The following is a 17183-nucleotide window of genomic DNA, read 5'->3' as shown; positions in this document are numbered from 1 at the left end:
AGGCCCACTGTCATCGGCTACAGAATCCCACGTCAGAGAATGAGGAGGCTTACCGCAGCCTTCGCTCGGAGGTTCGGAGAGCCGTGAGGCGCTGCAAGGATGGGTGGTGGTCGCGGGTTGCTGAGGAGATGGAGTCTGCCTCAGTGGCCCGTGATCACAAATCTCTATTTAACTCCATCAAAAAAGTAACCTGCAGCGCCACACCTATTACCATCATTAGGGGAAAAAACGGTGATCCAATTTCCGACCCCCAGGAACAGGTTCGCAGATTTGCTGAGCATTTCTGTGAGGTCCTGGGGGAGGGAAAATCCCTCAGCCAGGAAAACATCGTGGCACAAAGTGAGGATGACCCTGCTGAGGCTGCGGTGCCTCAAATATTGGATGAAGTCACCCCCTGTGAGTGGCTGGCTGAGGTTCCATCTGCTGAGGAAGTATTGAAGGCGATCCGGAGTCTGAGACCAGGAAAGGCAGCGGGCAGAGATGATCTCCCAAGCGAAATGCTGAGGGAGGGTGGCGTTTGTGCACAGACTGCCCTATATGACATCATAACAACAGTCTGGACCACTGGACGGGTTCCGCAGGATTGGAAGGATGCCCTGGTGGTCCCCCTTTTTAAGAAGGGGGACCGCACAGACTGTAACAACTACAGGGGCATCTCACTCCTCAGTGTGCCGGGAAAGGTCCTGGCAAGGATTATTCAGCATCGCCTTGGCAGGCACGCTGAGGAGAGGCTTGCGGAGCCCCAATGCGGTTTCAGGAAAGGGCGGTCCTGCACAGATGCCATATTTTCTGTCCGTCTGCTACAGCAGAGGTGTAGGGAATTCCAACAAGACCTACATCTCTGCTTTATTGACCTGGTCAAGGCCTATGATACCATCAGTAGGCCTGGGCTCTGGGTTGTTCTTCGTGCTTTTGGAGTACCTGACCCTCTGCTCACGATCATTAAGGACCTTCATGATGGTGAGCGGGCCCGGGTAAAACTACGTGGCCGGGAGTCAGAGCCATTCCCCTGTACACCTTGGGGTGCGACAGGGATGTCCTCTGGCTCCCACATTATTTAACATCTATTTTGACCACGTAGTTCGTGAAGCCTTCAATAGCTGTACCGGGGGAATCTCCATATGGTACAGATATAATGGGAGGCTAATCGATGCCCGGGTGCGGTCAAGGGATGGCTCCCTATTGCTCAACCACGTTATGTATGGTGATGATTTGGTAATAGCTGCTCAGTCAGAGGAGGAGTTGGAGACGCTGCTGCTGAGACTGGAGCGTGCCACTAAGAGGTGGGGCCTTACCATCAGCCCCACCAAAACTAAGCACCTGCCTGGGTATTTTGTACCATCGGACACTCCACCCCCACAACTCCCAATCGGTGATGGGGCAGTTGTGGAGAGAGTGGAGAGTTTCCCATACCTGGGCAGTGTGCTTATGACCGGCTCCAGTTTAACAGCAGAGGTCTCCGAATCAGTCGAGCGGCAATATCTTTTCATCGGTTGCGTAACGCTGTGTGGAAGCTACCTGGTCTGTCGCTCCGCACTAAGCTTCAGGTCTTCTCGGCCACGGTCATTCCCTCCCTTCTCTACGCTTGCGAAACGTGGACCCCCCTGGTGGAACATCTTCGCCGGTTAGAAACATTTAGGCTGGCCTGCCTACGATCCATCCTGGGTTTAACCAGACTGGATTGTGTGAGGAGCTCACAAATCTTGAAAGATCTGGGCAGGGTCCCATCGGTGAGCTCCTCCGGCAGGCAAGGCTGCGATGGCTGGGTCATGTAGCCCGCATGCCCAGCCACCGCATGCCGAAACAGCTTTTGTTTGGCCGGATTGAGGGGGCTAAGCGGGCGCGGCACGGGCTAGAGAAGAGATGGAGTGATGTGGTACAGGAGGACGTGGAGCTGAGTGGACTTGCCGATGACTGGTACCAGCGGTGTCAAGAACGGCCTCTGTGGAGGAGGCTCGTGAAGGATGCTACTGGGCAGTTGGAGGCAGTCGCCCTCCAACAACAACGGAGGGCGGAGGAGCGACGCTCACAACAACGAGCGGAACGCCGGGTGGCTAAAGCACAGCAGGTTGGCACAGTAGGGGGCACAGGTGGTGCATCAGCCAGTCATCTCAGTCAGTCGACCCGTGGCACCTGGGTCTGCCCAGTGACCTCCTGCCAGCGGGCGTTCGACACTTCACGTGGCCTCACGGTGCACATAGCCTGGCACAAGCGTCGTGGTGACGTCACCGCCACTTAGTGGCGAATGGCGGTTGTTGTTGTTGTTGTGTATCTGTGTGTGTGTGTCTGTGTGTATGTGTGTGTATCTGTGTGTGTGTGTATCAGTGTGGTACGTACACTTTATACTCTGGGTACTGCTGGTATTTAGCAAATTCGTCCTCCCACTCGGATTGGCTCCGGGGCGGTTTCATCTCTTTAATGAGAGACCACTCCACCATCGACAGCCCAGACTCTGTAAGTCTGTAGATCGACACACACACATAGACACACACGCAGACACACACACAGAGACACACACGCAGACACACACACAGACACACACACACAGACACACACACACATAGACAAACACACAGACAGACACACACACACACACATATCTCTTTAATGAGAGACCACTCCACCATCGACAGCCCAGACTCTGTTAGTCTACACACACACACACATAGACACATAGACACACACACATAGACACACATACACACACATAGACACACACATAGACACATACACACACACAGACACACACACACACCCACACATCTCTTTAATGAGAGACCACTCCACCATCGACAGCCCAGACTCTGTAAGTCTGTAGATCGACACACACACATAGACACACACACATAGACACACACACATAGACACACACACACACAGACACACACACACAGACACACACACACAGACACACACACAGACACACACACAGACATACACACATACACACACACAGACACACACCCACACATCTCTTTAATGAGAGACCACTCCACCATCGACAGCCCAGACTCTGTTAGTCTACACACACACACACACATAGACACACATACACATAGACACACACACAGAGAGACACACACATAGACACACATAGACACACACACAGAGACACACACACACAGACACACACACACATAGACACACACACACATAGACACACACACATCTCTTTAATGAGAGACCACTCCACCATCGACAGCCCAGACTCTGTAAGTCTGTAGATCGACACACATAGACACACACACAGACATACACACAGACACACAGAGACACACACACACACATAGACACACACACACATAGACACACACACATAGACACACACACATCTCTTTAATGAGAGACCACTCCACCATCGACAGCCCAGACTCTGTTAGTCTACACACAGACACACATAGACACACACACACACATAGACACACACACAGAGACACACACACACACATAGACACACACACAGAGACAAAGACAAAGACAAAGATCCCCCATATAGCCTTAACAGACTGTAGGGGCAAGTGCTGTTAGCGAGCACCTATGAAGGCCGGAACGGTACACGAGGGGGTGGGTGGCCAGCACCACGCCCGACCGCCTTTGTCTCCCTAGTGGCAATGTTTACACACCGCACCAGGTACTCATTTGAGGCTGAGTCGACCTAGGGGAGGCCCGGGACCGGTTCAGATAATCGTCACTGGTGTTGGCCTTGAGCGGGAATCGAACCCGGGTCGCCAGGTTCATAGCGCAGCGTAGCGCTAACCACTACACTACCGCTCCCCACACACACATTCACACACACACACAGATAGACACACACACACATAGACACACACACAGAGACACACACACACACAGAGACACACACACACAGACACACACACACATAGACAAACACACATAGACACACACACACAGACACACACACACAGACACACACACACACAGACACACACACATAGACACACACACACAGAGACACACACACACAGACACACACACACAGACACACACACACAGACACACATAGACACACACACACACACAGACACACACACACAGACACAGTGACACACACACACACACACAGACACACACACACAGACACACACACACAGACACACACACACAGACACACATAGACACACACACACACAGACACACACACACAGACACAGTGACACACACACACACAGACACACACACACAGACACACACACACACACAGACACACACACACAGACACACACACACAGACACAGACACACATAGACACACACAGACACACAGACACACACAGACACAGTGACACACAGACACACAGACACACATAGACACACACACACACACAGACACACACACACACACAGACACAGTGACACACAGACACACACACACAGACACACATAGACACACACACACAGACACACACACACAGACACACAGACACACACATAGACACCCACACATCTCTTTAATGAGAGACCACTCCACCATCGACAGCCCAGACTCTGTTAGTCTACATAGACACACATAGACACACACACACACATAGACACACACACACATACACAGTGGGTGAGCGGGTGGGTGAGCGGGTGGGTGAGTGAGTGGGTGGGTGAGCGGGCGGGTGGGTGAGTGATTGAGTGAGTGATTGACTGAGTGAGTGAGTGGCCGAGTGGGTGAGTGAGTGGGTGGGTGAGTGGGTGAGCGGGTGGGTGAGTGAGTGATTGACTGAGTGAGTGAGTGGGTGGCTGAGTGGGTGAGTGAGTGAGTGGGTGAGTGAGTGAGTGGGTGGGTGGGTGAGTGAGTGGGTGAGTGGGTGGGTGAGTGGGTGGGTGAGTGGGTGAGTGAGTGGGTGAGTGGGTGAGTGAGTGGGTGAGTGAGTGGGTGGGTGAGTGGGTGAGTGGATGAGTGAGTGAGTGAGTGGGTGGGTGAGTGGGTGAGTGAGTGGGTGGGTGAGTGGGTGGGTGAGTGGGTGAGTGGATGAGTGAGTGGGTGAGTGAGTGGGTGAGTGAGTGAGTGGGTGAGTGAGTGAGTGGGTGAGTGAGTGAGTGATTGAGTGAGTGAGTGGGTGAGTGAGTGGGTGAGTGAGTGGGTGGCTGAGTGGGTGAGTGAGTGAGTGGGTGAGTGAGTGAGTGGGTGAGTGGGTGAGTGACTGAGTGGGTGGGTGAGTGGGTGGGTGAGTGGGTGGGTGAGTGGGTGGGTGAGTGGGTGGGTGAGTGGGTGGGTGAGTGGATGAGTGAGTGGGTGAGTGAGTGGGTGGGTGAGTGGGTGGGTGAGTGGGTGGGTGAGTGGGTGGGTGAGTGGGTGGGTGAGTGAGTGAGTGGGTGGGTGAGTGGGTGGGTGAGTGGTGAGTGAGTGGGTGGGTGAGTGAGTGAGTGATTGACTGAGTGAGTGAGTGGGTGGCTGAGTGTGAGTGAGTGAGTGGGTGAGTGAGTGAGTGGGTGAGTGAGTGAGTGGGTGAGTGAGTGAGTGGGTGAGTGAGTGAGTGGGTGAGTGAGTGAGTGGGTGGGTGAGTGATTGAGTGAGTGAGTGGGTGAGTGACTGAGTGAGTTGAGTGAGTGAGTGAGTGATGTATGTGAGTGAGGAGTGAGTGTATGAGTGAGTGAGTGTATGAGTGAGTGTATGAGTGAGTGAGTGTATGAGTGAGTGTATGAGTGAGTGTATGAGTGAGTGTGTGAGTGAGTGTGTGTAGAGTGAGTGAGTGAGTGTATGAGTGAGTGAGTGTATGAGTGAGTGAGTGTATGAGTGAGTGAGTGTATGAGTGAGTGAGTGTATGAGTGAGTGTATGAGTGAGTGTATGAGTGATGAGTGTTTGAGTGAGTGATTGAGTGATTGAGTGACTGAGTGAGTGAGTGGGTGAGTGAGTGAGTGACTGAGTGAGTGATTGACTGAGTGAGTGATTGAGTGACTGAGTGAGTGATTGAGTGACTGAGTGAGTGAGTGACTGAGTGAGTGAGTGACTGAGTGAGTGATTGACTGAGCTGGTGAGCGGTCCCTCACCTGGTGAGCCCGCCCAGCGCCACGGCCCCCACCACCGTCCCGCTACACACCAGCAGCCACCCACCCACGATGCGGTCCACCCTCCTGCTCACACCCAGAGCCCCGGCCAGGGGCCATCTGGGGGTGGTGGTGGTGGTGGGGGTGGTGGTGCCACTGACCCAGCGGAGACCACGCACAGAGCCCCTCTGTAGAGAGGGGACACTCACTCACTCATACACTCACTCACTCATACACTCACTCATACACTCATACACTCACTCACTCATACACTCACTCATACACTCACTCATACACTCACTCATACACTCACTCATACACTCACTCACTCATACACTCACTCATACACTCATACACTCACTCACTCATACACTCACTCATACACTCATACACTCACTCACTCATACACTCACTCATACACTCACTCATACACTCACTCACTCATACACTCACTCACTCATACACTCACTCATACACTCACTCATACACTCACTCATACACTCACTCACTCATACACTCACTCATACACTCACTCACTCATACACTCACTCACTCATACACTCACTCACTCACTCATACACTCACTCACTCATACACTCACTCAGACACTCATACACTCACTCACTCATACACTCACTCATACACTCATATCACTCACTCACTCATACACTCACTCATACACTCACTCATACACTCACTCACTCATACACTCACTCACTCATACACTCACTCATACACTCACTCATACACTCACTCATACACTCACTCACTCATACACTCACTCATACAACTCACTCACTCATACACTCACTCACTCATACACTCACTCACTCACTCACTCATACACTCACTCACTCATACACTCACTCAGACACTCACTCACTCATACACTCACTCACTCATACACTCACTCATACACTCACTCACTCATACACTCACTCACTCATACACTCACTCACTCATACACTCACTCATACACTCACTCATACACTCACTCACTCATACACTCACTCACTCATACACTCACTCACTCATACACTCACTCACTCATACACTCACTCACTCATACACTCACTCACTCATACACTCACTCATACACTCACGCACTCATACACTCACTCATACACTCACTCACTCATACACTCACTCATACACTCACTCACTCATACACTCACTCACACATACACTCACTCATACACTCACTCATACACTCACTCACTCATTAACTCACTCATACACTCACTCACTCATACACTCACTCACTCATACACTCACTCACTCATACACTCACTCACTCACTCATACACTCACTCATACACTCACTCATACACTCACTCACTCATACACTCACTCACTCATACACTCACTCATACACTCACTCACTCACTCATACACTCACTCACACACTCACTCACTCATACACTCACTCACTCATACACTCATACACTCACTCATACACTCACTCATACATACACTCATCTCATACACTCACTCACTCATACACTCACTCACTCATACACTCACTCATACACTCACTCATACACTCACTCATACACTCACTCACTCATACACTCACTCCACATACACTCACCTCACTCAGACACTCACTCATACACTCACTCACTCATACACTCACTCATACACTCACTCACTCATACACTCACTCATACACTCACTCACTCATACACTCACTCACTCATACACTCACTCACTCATACACTCACTCAGACACTCACTCACTCATACACTCACTCACTCATACACTCACTCATACACTCACTCACTCATACACTCACACATACACAGCACTCATACACTCACTCATACACTCACTCACTCATACTCTCACTCATACACTCACAACTCATACACTCATTCATACACTCACTCATACACTCACTCACTCACTCATACACCACTCACTCATACACTCACTCATACACTCACTCATACACTCACTCACTCATACCCACTCATACACTCACTCACTCATACTCTCACTCACTCATACACTCACTCATACATCACTCACTCATACACTCACTCATACACTCACTCATACTCACTCATACACTCACTCACTCATACACTCACTCATACACTCACTCATACACTCACTCACTCACTCATACACTCACTCACTCACATACACTCATCTCATACACTCACTCACTCATACACTCACTCACTCATACACTCACTCATACACTCACTCATAACACTCACTCACTCACTCATACACTCACTCATACACTCACACACTCATACACTCACTCATACACTCACTCATACACTCACTCACTCACACACTCACTCACTCATACACTCACTCATACACTCACTCATACACTCACTCATTCATTCACTCACTCATACACTCACTCATACACTCACTCATATACTCACTCACTCATACACTCACTCACTCATACTCTCACTCATACACTCACTCATACACTCACTCACTCATACACTCACTCATACACTCACTCATACACTCACTCATACACTCACCTCATACACTCACTCACTCATACACTCACTCACTCATACACTCACTCATACACTCATCACTCATACTCACTCATACACTCACACACTCAACACTCATACACTCACTCATACCTCACTCACTCACACACTCACTCACTCATACACTCACTCACTCATACACTCACACTCATACACTCACTCACTCATACACTCACTCACTCATACACTCACTCACTCATACACTCACTCACTCATACACTCACGTCACTCTACACTCACTCACTCATACACTCACTCACTCATTCACTCACTCACTCATACACTCACTCACTCATACACTCACTCATATACTCACTCACTCATACACTCACTCACACACTCACTCACACACTCATACACTCACTCATACACACACTCACTCATACACTCACTCATACACTCACTCACTCATACACTCACTCACTCATACACTCACTCACTCATACACTCACTCACTCATACACTCACTCACTCATACACTCACTCACTCATACACTCACTCACTCATACACTCACTCACTCATACACTCACTCACTCATACACTCACTCACTCATACACTCACTCACTCATACACTCACTCACTCATACACTCACTCATACACTCACTCATACACTCACTCACACATACACTCACTCACTCATACACTCACTCATACACTCACTCACTCATACACTCACTCACTCACTCATACACTCACTCATACACTCACTCATACACTCACTCACTCACTCATACACTCACTCACTCATACACATCACTCACTCATACACTCACTCACTCATACACTCACTCACTGATACACTCACTCACTCATACACTCACTCACTCATACACTCACTCACTCATACACATCACTCACTCATACACTCACTCATACACTCACTCATACACTCACTCACTCATACACTCACTCACTGATACACTCACTCACTCATACACTCACTCACTCATACACTCACTCACTCATACACTCACTCACTCATACACTCACTCACTCATTCACTCACTCACTCATACACTCACTCACTCTATACACCACTCATATACTCACTCACTCATACACTCACTCACACACTCACTCACACACTCATACACTCACTCATACACACACTCACTCATACACTCACTCATAACTCATCACTCACTCATACACTCACTCACTCATACACTCACTCACTCATACACTCACTCACTCATACACTCACTCACTCATACACTCACTCACTCATACACTCACTCACTCATACACTCACTCATACACTCACTCATACACTCACTCACTCATACACTCACTCACTCATACACTCACTCACTCATACACTCACTCATACACTCACTCATACACTCACTCACACATACACACACTCACTCATACACTCACTCATACACTCACTCACTCATACACTCACTCACTCACTCATCACCACATCACATCATACACTCACTCATACACTCACTCACTCACTCATACACTCACTCACTCATACACTCACTCACTCATACACTCACTCACTCATACACTCACTCATCTGATACACTCACTCACTCATACACTCACTCACTCATACACTCACTCACTCATACACTCACTCATACACTCACTCACTCATACACTCACTCACTGATACACTCACTCACTCATACACTCACTCACTCATACACTCACTCATACACTCACTCACTGATACACTCACTCATAAACTCACTCACTCATACACTCACTCACTCATACACTCACTCATACAACTCACTCACTCATACACTCACTCATACACTCACTCACTCATACACTCACTCACTCATACACTCACTCATACACTCACTCACTCATACACTCACTCACTCATACACTCACTCACACACTCATACACTCACTCATACACTCACTCACTATACACTCACTCACTCATACACTCACTCATACACTCACTCACTCATACACTCACTCACTCACTCATACACTCACTCACTCATACACTCACTCACTCACTCATACACTCACTCACTCATACACTCACTCACTCATACACTCACTCACTCATACACTCACTCATACACTCACTCACTCATACACTCACTCATACACTCACTCACTCACTCATACACTCACTCACTCACTCATACACTCACTCATACACTCACTCATACACTCACTCACTCATACACTCACTCATACACTCACTCATACACTCACTCATACACTCACTCACTCATACACTCACTCACTCACTCATACACTCACTCACTCATACACTCACTCACTCACTCATACACTCACTCACTCATACACTCACTCACTCATACACTCACTCACTCATACACTCACTCACTCATACACTCACTCATACACTCACTCACTCATAAACTCACTCACTCATACACTCACTCACTCATACACTCACTCATACACTCACTCATACACTCACTCACTCATACACTCACTCACTGATACACTCACTCACTCATACACTCACTCACTCATACACTCACTCATACACTCACTCACTGATACACTCACTCATACACTCACTCACTCATACACTCACTCACTCATACACTCACTCATACACTCACTCATACACTCACTCACTCATACACTCACTCATACACTCACTCATACACTCACTCACTCATACACTCACTCACTCATACACTCACTCATACACTCACTCATACACTCACTCACTCATACACTCACTCACTCATACACTCATACACTCACTCACTCATACACTCGCTCATACACTCACTCACTCATACACTCACTCATACACTCACTCACTCATACACACTCATACACTCACTCATACACTCACTCACTCATACACTCACTCACTCATACACTCACTCATACACTCACTCATACACTCACTCACTCATACACTCACTCATATACTCACTCACTCATACACTCACTCATACACTCACTCATACACTCACTCACTCATACACTCACTCACTCATACACTCATACACTCACTCACTCATACACTCGCTCATACACTCACTCACTCATACACTCACTCATACACTCACTCACTCATACACACTCATACACTCACTCATACACTCACTCACTCATACACTCACTCACTCATACACTCACTCATACACTCACTCATACACTCACTCACTCATACACTCACTCATATACTCACTCACTCATACACTCACTCACTCATACACTCGCTCATACACTCGCTCATACACTCATACACTCACTCACTCATACACTCACTCATACACTCACTCACTCATACACTCACTCATACACTCACTCACTCACTCATACACTCACTCATACACTCATACACTCACTCACTGATACACTCACTCACTCATACACTCACTCACTCACACACTCACTCATACACTCACTCATACACACTCATACACTCAATCATATACTCACTCATACACTCACACATAGACACTCACTCACTCATACACTCACACATAGACACTCACACATAGACACTTACTCACTCATAGTCACTCAGACACTCGGACACTACGTACCAGGTTTCTGCAGACGGAGCTGACGAGACGTCCACTGGAAAACATCGCACCTACTAAGACACACACACACACTAAGACACACACTTAGACACTAAGACACTTAGACACTAAGACACTTAGACACTAAGACACACACTAAGACACTTAGACACTAAGACACTTAGACACACACACCAAGACAAACACACTAAGACACACACACTATGACACACACTTAGACACTTAGACACACACTAAGACACACACACTAAGACACTAAGACACTTAGACACTTAGACACACACACACTAAGACATTTAGACACTAAGACATACACACACTAAGACACTTAGACACTAAGACACACACACTAAGACACTAAGACACTTAGACACTAAGACACACACACTAAGACACACACACTTAGACACTTAGACACTTGGACACTTAGACACATAGACACTAAGACACACACACTTAGACACTAAGACACACACTAAGACACTTAGACACTTAGACACTAAGACACTTAGACACTTGGACACTAAGACACACAGACAGACACTAAGACACTTAGACACTAAGACACTTAGACACTAAGACACACACACACTTAGACACTAAGACACTAAGACACACACACTAAGACACACACACTAAGACACTAAGACACTTAGACACTAAGACACTAAGACACTTAGACACTAAGACACTTAGACACTAAGACACACACTAAGACACTTAGACACTAAGATACTAAGACACTTAGACACTTAGACACTAAGACACTTAGACACTAAGACACTTAGACACTCAGACACACACACTAAGACACTTAGACACTAAGACACACACACTAAGACACACACACTTAGACACTAAGACACACACAAAGACACTTAGGCACTAAGACACTTAGACACTAAGACACACACACTAAGACCCACACACACTAAGACACACACACTAAGACACTTAGACACTAAGACACTTAGACACTAAGACACACACACTTAGAAACTAAGACACTAAGACACTTAGACACTAAGACACACACACTAAGACACTAAGACACACACACTAAGACACACACACTAAAACACACACTTAGACACTAAGACACACACTAAGACACACACTAAGACACACACACTAATACACTTAGACACTAAGACACACACTAAGACACACACACTAAGACACTAAGACACTTAGACACTAAGACACTAAGACACACACTAAGACACACACACTAAGACACACACTTAGACACACACTAAGACACACACTAAGACACACACTAAGACACTTAGACACTAAGACACACACTAAGACACACACACACTAAGACACTAAGACACACACACTAAGACACACACTAAGACACACTTAGACACTAAGACACACACTAAGACACACTAAGACACTTAGACACTAAAATACACACACACTAAGACACTAAGACACTTAGACACACACACACTAAGACACTTAGACACTAAGACACACACTAAGACACTTAGACACTAAGACACTTAGACACTAAGACACACACACTAAGACACACACACACTAAGACACATTAAGACAGACACACAAAGACACTTAGACACTAAGACACACTAAGATACTAAGACACTTAGACACACACTTAGACACTTGGACACTTAGACACTAAGACACACACACTAAGACACACACACTTAGACACTTAGACACTTGGACACTTAGACACATAGACACTAAGACACACACACTTAGACACTAAGACACACACTAAGACACTTAGACACTTAGACACTAAGACACTTAGACACTTGGACACTAAGACACACAGACAGACACTAAGACACTAAGACACTTAGACACTAAGACACACACACACTTAGACACTAAGACACTAAGACACACACACTAAGACACACACACTAAGACACTTAGACACTAAGACACTAAGACACTTAGACACTAAGACACTTAGACACTAAGACACACACTAAGACACTTAGACACTAAGATACTAAGACACTTAGACACTTAGACACTAAGACACTTAGACACTAAGACACTTAGACACTCAGACACACACACTAAGACACTTAGACACTAAGACACACACACTAAGACACACACACTTAGACACTAAGACACACACAAAGACACTTAGGCACTAAGACACTTAGACACTAAGACACACACACTAAGACCCACACACACTAAGACACACACACTAAGACACTTAGACACTAAGACACTTAGACACTAAAACACACACACTTAGAAACTAAGACACTAAGACACTTAGACACTAAGACACACACACTAAGACACTAAGACACACACACTAAGACACACACACTAAAACACACACTTAGACACTAAGACACACACTAAGACACACACTAAGACACACACACTAATACACTTAGACACTAAGACACACACTAAGACACACACACTAAGACACTTAGACACTAAGACACTAAGACACACACTAAGACACACACACTAAGACACACACTTAGACACACACTAAGACACACACTAAGACACACACTAAGACACTTAGACACTAAGACACACACTAAGACACACACACACTAAGACACTAAGACACACACACTAAGACACACACTAAGACACACTTAGACACTAAGACACACACTAAGACACACTAAGACACTTAGACACTAAAATACACACACACTAAGACACTAAGACACTTAGACACACACACACTAAGACACTTAGACACTAAGACACACACTAAGACACTTAGACACTAAGACACTTAGACACTAAGACACACACACTAAGACACACACACACTAAGACACATTAAGACAGACACACAAAGACACTTAGACACTAAGACACACTAAGATACTAAGACACTTAGACACACACTTAGACACTTGGACACTAAGACACACACTAAGACACACACTTAAGACATTAAGAAACTAAGACACTTAGACACTAAGACACACTAAGACACTAAGACACACACACACACTTAGACACTAAGACACACACACACTAAGACACACACACTAAGACACTTAGACACTAAGACACTTAGACACTAAGACACACACACTTAGAAACTAAGACACTTAGACACTAAGACACACACACTAAGACACTAAGACACAACAACAACAACCGCCATTCGCCACTAAGTGGCGGTGACGTCACCACGACGCTTGTGCCAGGCTATGTGCACCCTGAGGCCACGTGAAGTGTCGAACGCCCGCTGGCAGGAGGTCACGGGGCAGACCCAGGTGCCACGGGTCGACTGACTGAGATGACTGGCTGATGCACCACCTGTGCCCCCTACTGTGCCAACCTGCTGTGCTTTAGCCACCCGGCGCTCCGCTCGCTGTTGTGAGCGTCGCTCCTCCGCCCTCCGTTGTTGTTGGAGGGCGACTGCCTCCAACTGCCCAGTAGCATCCTTCACGAGCCTCCTCCACAGAGGCCGATCTTGACACCGCTGGTACCAGTCATCGGCAAGTCCACTCAGCTCCACGTCCTCCTGTACCACATCACTCCATCTCTTCTCTAGCCCGTGCCGCGCCCGCTTAGCCCCCTCAATCCGGCCAAACAAAAGCTGTTTCGGCATGCGGTGGCTGGGCATGCGGGCTACATGACCCAGCCATCGCAGCCTTGCCTGCCGGAGGAGCTCACCGATGGGACCCTGCCCAGATCTTTCAAGGATTTGTGAGCTCCTCACACAATCCAGTCTGGTTAAACCCAGGATGGATCGTAGGCAGGTCAGCCTAAATGTTTCTAACCGGCGAAGATGTTCCATTAGGGGGGTCCACGTTTCGCAAGCGTAGAGAAGGGAGGGAATGACCGTGGCCGAGAAGACCTGAAGCTTAGTGCGGAGCGACAGACCAGGTAGCTTCCACACAGCGTTACGCAACCGATGAAAAGATATTGCCGCTCGACTGATTCGGAGTGAGACCTCTGCTGTTAAACTGGAGCCAGTCATAAGCACACTGCCCAGGTATGGGAAACTCTCCACTCTCTCCACAACTGCCCCATATTGGGAGTTGTGGGGGTGGAGTGTCCGATGGTACAAAATACCCAGGCAGGTGCTTAGTTTTGGTGGGGCTGATGGTAAGGCCCCACCTCTTAGTGGCACGCTCCAGTCTCAGCAGCAGCGTCTCCAACTCCTCCTCTGACTGAGCAGCTATTACCAAGTCATCAGCATACATAACGTGGTTGAGCAATAGGGAGCCATCCCTTGACCGCACCCGGGCATCGATTAGCCTCCCATTATATCTGTACCATATGGAGATTCCCCCGGTACAGCTATTGAAGGCTTCACGAACTACGTGGTCAAAATAGATGTTAAATAATGTGGGAGCCAGAGGACATCCCTGTCGCACCCCAAGGTGTACAGGGAATGGCTCTGACTCCCGGCCACGTAGTTTTACCCGGGCCCGCTCACCATCATGAAGGTCCTTAATGATCGTGAGCAGAGGGTCAGGTACTCCAAAAGCACGAAGAACGACCCAGAGCCCAGGCCTACTGATGGTATCATAGGCCTTGACCAGGTCAATAAAGCAGAGATGTAGGACACAACAACAACAACCGCCATTCGCCACTAAGTGGCGGTGACGTCACCACGACGCTTGTGCCAGGCTATGTGCACCCTGAGGCCACGTGAAGTGTCGAACGCCCGCTGGCAGGAGGTCACGGGGCAGACCCAGGTGCCACGGGTCGACTGACTGAGATGACTGGCTGATGCACCACCTGTGCCCCCTACTGTGCCAACCTGCTGTGCTTTAGCCACCCGGCGCTCCGCTCGCTGTTGTGAGCGTCGCTCCTCCGCCCTCCGTTGTTGTTGGAGGGCGACTGCCTCCAACTGCCCAGTAGCATCCTTCACGAGCCTCCTCCACAGAGGCCGATCTTGACACCGCTGGTACCAGTCATCGGCAAGTCCACTCAGCTCCACGTCCTCCTGTACCACATCACTCCATCTCTTCTCTAGCCCGTGCCGCGCCCGCTTAGCCCCCTCAATCCGGCCAAACAAAAGCTGTTTCGGCATGCGGTGGCTGGGCATGCGGGCTACATGACCCAGCCATCGCAGCCTTGCCTGCCGGAGGAGCTCACCGATGGGACCCTGCCCAGATCTTTCAAGGATT

General features: G+C 48.0%; 1 long non-coding RNA gene across 2 annotated transcripts; it reads right to left on the bottom strand.

Annotated features, from left to right (window-relative positions):
• Positions 1-2233: 2233 nt before the first annotated feature.
• Positions 2234-15154, bottom strand: LOC142923911 (uncharacterized). 2 transcript variants are annotated; one of them, XR_012941017.1, is made up of 3 exons: positions 12052-15154; positions 6001-6185; positions 2234-2460 (listed from the first exon to the last, which is right to left on the bottom strand). It is a non-coding gene; the product is annotated as an uncharacterized LOC142923911 (long non-coding RNA). The 2 variants fall into 2 exon arrangements; XR_012941016.1 differs by lacking the exon at positions 2234-2460 and adding an exon at positions 3148-3218 and having other exon boundaries at positions 12052-15150.
• Positions 15155-17183: the final 2029 nt, after the last annotated feature.

The sequence above is a fragment of the Petromyzon marinus genome, unplaced genomic scaffold, assembly GCF_048934315.1.
Source record: "Petromyzon marinus isolate PM22_M1 ecotype Great Lakes invasive population unplaced genomic scaffold, UKy_Petmar_22M1.pri1.0 PM_Scaffold_89, whole genome shotgun sequence".
NCBI classification, from domain to species: domain Eukaryota; kingdom Metazoa; phylum Chordata; class Hyperoartia; order Petromyzontiformes; family Petromyzontidae; genus Petromyzon; species Petromyzon marinus.
The sequence above is the reverse complement of the archived record's forward strand: the minus strand, read 5'-3'. Positions and strand labels throughout refer to the sequence as shown.